At 44.7% G+C, this 6000-nt stretch overlaps 1 protein-coding gene and 1 pseudogene across 2 annotated transcripts in view; both read left to right on the top strand.

Moving 5' to 3' along the window:
• Window positions 1-535: 535 nt before the first annotated feature.
• Window positions 536-1428, top strand: LOC124094696 (large ribosomal subunit protein uL18-like; annotated as a pseudogene).
• Window positions 1429-4756: 3328 nt separating this feature from the next.
• The window catches only part of Ola1 (Obg like ATPase 1), a 147112-nt gene continuing 145868 nt past the window's right edge, over window positions 4757-6000 (top strand). Inside the window, exon 1 of one of the 2 annotated variants that reach the window (XM_046447564.2) lies at window positions 4757-4906. The gene's annotated coding sequence lies outside the window, so the exon portion shown is untranslated. The remainder of the gene's footprint in view (window positions 4907-6000) is intronic. The other variant, XM_046447565.2, reaches the window with a different exon arrangement.

Here is a 6000-nt window from a genome sequence, read left to right as displayed (position 1 = left end):
TCATATATTGATTTAGAAAGGATGTCCTCAAAATCTATTTGTGAACAAATACTGTTAGGTATTTTCATTATTTAACACTATCTAATTCTCATTTACTTTTGTGGGCAAGGAGCATTCCCTTGAAATTAAACATGGCTGTGTGACATAATTTAGCCAATGAAATGTCACTTGAGATGAGAGCACTTTGATATGGAAGAGTTTTAAGACTGAAGCAACCTAAAAATGCTGAGTGAACTTGTGCACAGCTGGTAGATCTCCAGTAGACTTTAATGTAATAGAGGTACTTTTAGTCTACTAAGCCCTTGAATTTTGGAGTTCTCTGTTATTGTATCATAATCTAGCTTATTCTGCTGGGTATGATGGCACTTGCCTGCAATCCCAGTGACTCAGGGGAGACTGAGGCAAGAAGGATCACAAATTCAAGGTCAGCATGGGCCACTTAGTGAGATCCTGTTTCCAAAGAAAAATTAATTTTTCTCCTCTGTAATGCTGCAGGGCATGCAGGTCTGTGTCAAGTCACAGATGCTAGTCTCTGTTCTGCAGGATGAAGTTTGTTAAAGTTGTCAAGAATCAGGCCTACTTTACGAAATATTAAGTGAAATCTAGAGGAAGATGAGAGGCTAAACTGATAACTATGGTTTGGAAATGCTTGGTGATAGAGGACAAAAATAAGTACAAAACACCCAAATATAGGATGATAGTTCAGGTAACTAACAAGAGATATCACTTATCAGATTGCATAAGCCTATATAAAAGGAGATATAATAGTTGGGGCAACTTATCTACATGTACTACCAAAATTTGGTGTGAAAGTTGGCCTAACAAATTATGCTGCAGCATATTGTACTGGCCTGATGCTGGCCCTCAGCCTTCTCAATAGGTTTGACATGGACAGGATATATAAAGGCCAAGTGGAGGTGCTGGAGATGAATACAATGCGGAAATCATTGATGATCAACCTGGTGCCTTCACCTGCTATTTCCATGCAGGTCTTGCCAGAACTACAACTGAAAATTAAGTTTTGGGGGGCCCTAAAGGGAGTGGGGATGGAGGCTCGTCTATCCTTCATAGTACTAAACAATTCCCTGGTAATGATTCTGAAAGCAAGGAGTTCAACACAGAAATACACTGGGAAACATCATGGGTTAGATAGAATGTTGCAGATTATATGTGTTATCTAATGGAATCTTAAGATGCTTAAGAGAAACAATTATCTCAGTATATAAAGAATGCTATCGCAGACATGATGGAGATGTATAATAAAGATCATTTTGATGACAGAATCGAGTCTATGAGGAGAAGCCCAAGAGAGAAGTTAAAAAGAAGAGGTAGAACAGTCCCAAAATGTCCCTTGCCCAGAAGAACAATCGGGTAGCCCAAAAGAAGGCAAGCTTCCTCAGAGCTCGGGAAGGGGCTGCTGAGAGCTAAACCAAATAAAAGTTTTTATACGAAGATTTTTCAGATAAAGACAATAAACAAACTTACTGAGCAAGCAGCTAAAAAGGGCTGGGAACCTGGCTTAGTGGTACAGCACTTAAGTGCACATTTTGGGTTCCAACCTCAGTGCCCTCTTACCCACCCATCCCCAAAAGAGCAAGACTAGGAGCCAGGTGTAGTGGCACATGACTATAGTCCCAGCTACTCAGGAGGCTGCAATAGAAGGAACACTGAACTCATAAGTTCAAGACTGTCTGGACAATGTAGTGAGATCCTGTCTCAGGAACAAAACAACAGCAAGACTGGCTTGGTCCCTCCCTGGTCTGTTCTTTTTATGAGATACTATCTACTACCATGAGGTCCTCACCAGAGCTGAGCCAATATCAGTGCCATGTCCTTGAACTTCCTTAAGCTAAATAAACATATTTTCTTTTTGTGGTGTTGAGGATTAACCTGCGCCTTGGCATGCTAAGTGTGTGTGCTACCACTGAGCTATACCCCAGGTTTACCTCTTTATAAAGTATTCAACTTCACATTTATTTTGTTATAGTAATGAAAAACAGACTAATACAGATATATTCAAGCCCTAAAGCACATGAACATGTTGCTGCTCCTTTTTTTCTTTCCCTTTTCTATCCTTTCTCTCTATATATATAGATATAATTTTTGTTTCCTGTTCCTTACCTTTCTATACAGGCTCAGTAAATCTCTGGGTTTCCAACTATACTACCCTGTATTAGGGGACAAATTATTTACCCAAAGCACTTTCCAGATCCTTTGTGACTTCAGGTCAACTTACCTGGTCCCTGGTTGTGGCTAAAAACTGAGATAATCAATTTATAAAGATAAAATGTTTATTTTGGCTGTCTTATTTTTTAGCAGTATGGGGGATTGGAGGCCAGGACCTCATACATGCTAGGTAAGTGCCCTACCACTGAACTACATCTCCAGCTACCCCCTTTTTTGAGATAGTCTCACTAAATTACCCAGACTTGCCTTGAACTTAGGATTCTCCTGCCTTAGCTTCCCAAGTAGCTGAGATTTTGTGTCTTGGCTCACAGTTTTATAGGTTTCAGTCTATGATCAGTGGGCTTTGTTGCTTTTGGGCCTGTGGTGAGACAGTAATATCATAGTAGCAGAGCACAGCAGATCAAAACCTCTCACCTCATGGCCAGGAAGCCAAAAAGAGAAAAAGAGGCAGGGGCTGGGTTCTGCTATCCTCTTCTCATATTCAAAGTCACTTCATTAAGCCTGACATTAGTGTTAACTCTTTTAATATCTTGTTGGTTTCACTGAATCTTCTCTTATCATGTAGGGTAGTAGATATCCACTAGGGTGAAAACTGCATGCTTCAATTAGTAGTGAGAGGTTTTGATTATATGACCTCTACCTATTTTGCTGTGGACCCTTAGTAGAATTTTATAACTATTAGTAGCAGTAATTGGCCAGTCCTGAAACTCTGCTTAGTTCACAAAGCTCACAAAGATCTGCCAGACCTGCTTTGTCATAGCACTTTAAAGGCTGTCAAAAGTGAAGGTAAGAAAGATAGAGCTGTAAAAAGAGAAATAGGGAATTGATTCAAGGACTTGACAGTGTGAATTTAAGAGAATGGGTAGATATGAGAGATATTGAGATTGAAGAAATAAGCTAGATTTGGCCAAAAGACAGTGATAAGTTGAAGATGATTTCACTACTCCACAACTGGAGAATGATTTCAATTAGTATTGGAGTGGCTGGTTGCTGGGCAGAGAAGGCTCTTTAAGGTTTTTGAGTTTTTAAAGTAATGGTTCCTCTCTGTTTCCACAAGTAGCAGTGGGAACCCAACTATAGAACTTCACTACTAAAACAGCAGTAAATGATTCAGGAATTGCTTTGTTAGGACAATTATTGATGGTGGCTATAAAATGTGGGCTAGTTTCCCTCTTTTTCATAGATAAAGTGCACCCAGACATCTATTTCATAAATACATGGTTTTGGTGACAAGGGTACTAGACTGAGAGTATAAACACTGCATATTTATGAATGATACTAAGAAAAAATATAAAATCAAAACTATATCAAGTTGTATGTGTCTTTGAGAATTTCTAAAATTGTAGATAAAGCTCTTTAACTTACCTTAGTAGTTCACGTTTATAGGATTAAGAAAAAACCTTAATGCAATTATATTATAAATAGTGGATCAGTTGCTGCTTATGAGTACTTATTTGAAGAGTTTTGGCTGAAAGAGATCTGCCAATTGGATTGGGGTTTGAAATCTGGCCATGGCATTTACTAATTGTGGAACTTTCTCCAAATTACTTTACCTTTTTGATATTGTATTCCCTCAGTCAACTCACATTCTTTCCATTATTAATAACTAGAATCTTAAGAGAAAAGCTACAATTTTTGGGCAGTTATTACATTACAAAGCTACAAATTTTGGACAATTTTTGGACAGTTATTACATTCATTGCAATAGTTAAACGCCCACTGAAAGAGAGGACAGTCCCTTCTCCAGTGGAGCTCATGGAATACAGTCAGCAGGTGTGGGTGAAACGGGACAAAATTCTAAAACTAACCAAAGCTCCTGTTTATGAGCCTTTCCTATCTGTACTGGGGGCGGTTAGTACCAGCTTCACATACATTGTCTCGTTTTATCTTCACAATAACGTCGTAATATAAACCCAGCCAGAGAAGTTGTCCAGGGTCACAGAGTACTGAATGGCAGAATCCAGATTTCAAGCTGTGCTTCCCAATTTAACCGTCCAGAGGAAAAGGGTGTACGTGTTTGGAGGTGGTTTTTTCAACGCGTTCCATGATCCACTGCCTGTGTGAGACGCCAGAACTCTAAGGTGGGGAAGGAATCCTTGGCGCATAAGCTTCCTTTACACCTTTTTCCCTTTAAGAAAGTTTAACGGAGTCTCACCGTCAAGAAACAAATTATAGGAAAGGGAAGGCGCGACAAGGGTTGTGGTTCCCGAGGAGCTAGGCTGGCGGCCAAGCGATGCGAAGCCTGGCGCCGTGGCTCGCTCGACCTCGGGCGACCCTGATCTCGGGGTGTACTGTCAGAGCTGAGGGTGCTCTCAGGAACCAGCGGGCCAAGTGCCGGGCTCCAAGCGGGCGAGCTGGCCCACTGGAGTCGGCCTGTGGGCCCGGAGCCCACGTGCTGAGAGAGCGGAAGACCAGGTCTCCGCGTGCGTCCGGACGCCTCCCACTCTCTCAGCGTCAGACCGCTCCTCCCACCTTGTTCCCGCCTCCCACGTCCCGGCGGGCCAATGGGCGGGGCCCGCGGCGGGCGGGGCTCAGGGCCTGCGCGCAGGTGCCGCCCGGCGCGGGGCCCGCCAGTTCCGCCGCCGCCGCCGCAGTCGTGCGTGCCGCTCGGCGGAGGGGCCGGGCCTGCGCTCTCTCCGCCTTCCTCCCCGCCTCCAGCTGCCGGCAGGACCAGTCTCCCGCTGCCTGGGACCCGGTGTCACCGTCCTCCCCGAGCACGGTGAGGCCCTCAGGGACCCCGCGGCCGTGCGCTCCGCCCGATCTTGGGCGTCCAGGCCCAGTTTCTTGAGGCTGGCGCCAGGCCCCGGCCAGGCGGCTGGGATGGGGCGAGGGCAGCTGGCGGCGTGGGGTGTGTGGATGAATGAGGCACTCTCGGACTAGGCCGCGCGTCGGGAGAATGGCCCACTCCTTTTCCCCGCACGCCCTGGCGAAAGCCTTCTTCCAGGACTCGGACCGGCAGTGGCCCAGTCCAGAGAGAAAAGATGTTGTTGGGCGGGGGCCAACTTTGGGAGGTGGCGGACCACTCATCTGTAGGCCAGAGGACTGGACAGGCTCTTTGCATGCAGCTGTTCTTTGGAGGCCTGAAGGTTGGCCTAGAACAGGTGTCAAGACCCTGAGAAGGGAGATTCTTGGCTCTCAGAGTCTGGGATCAGAGGTTGGAATATCACTTCAGGAGCACGGTCCCTGAGTAGTCCTTGGAGTACTCATCCAGAAGATAGGGGCAGATTTATGTCCCAGCCTCTAAGACATTAGTCGTCCTCGTGAGTTCAGTCGGCAGAAGTAAAGTGGAATTAATTCTGCACAGTGGAACTTTGAGCCAGGGATCTCAAGGGACAGCGGAAGTTTTGACTTGTAAATAAAAAGGTTGAGTGAATTCGAGTTAGGGTGGGCGTAGCTCAGTGGTAGAGTGGTTGCCTAGTGTGTGCGAGGCCCTGGGTATATTTCCCAGCACGGGAGATGGTGAATGGGTTTGAGTGGATCAATTTAGGATTAGAAGTAACCAGAGTATAGATTTTGAAGTTTGCTTATAGGGGTTGATGTGTTGTACCAAAGGTCGGGGCTTGGTTGGAAGGACCCTAATACAGTATGTGTTCATCTGTGTGAAAATTGGAGTTGTGGGGACGTGGGGAGGAACATATTCCAGATAATAGAAAATGGTTTGGTGAGAGATGACTTGGTTGCTAGTGGTTCTAGAATGGATTTGTTCTTTTTGTGGTACTAGGGATTGAATTCAAGGCCCGTGCAAGCTAGACAAGTGCTCTACCACTGAATTACTTCCTTAGCTCTTTTTTTAAGGTTTTATTTTGAGACTGT

The sequence above is a fragment of the Marmota monax genome, unplaced genomic scaffold, assembly GCF_021218885.2.
Source record: "Marmota monax isolate L192 unplaced genomic scaffold, Marmota_monax_Labrador192_F-V1.1 WCK01_AAM20220418_F8-fsc00007, whole genome shotgun sequence".
NCBI classification, from domain to species: Eukaryota; Metazoa; Chordata; class Mammalia; order Rodentia; family Sciuridae; genus Marmota; species Marmota monax.
This window is presented reverse-complemented; position numbering and strand designations above follow the sequence as displayed.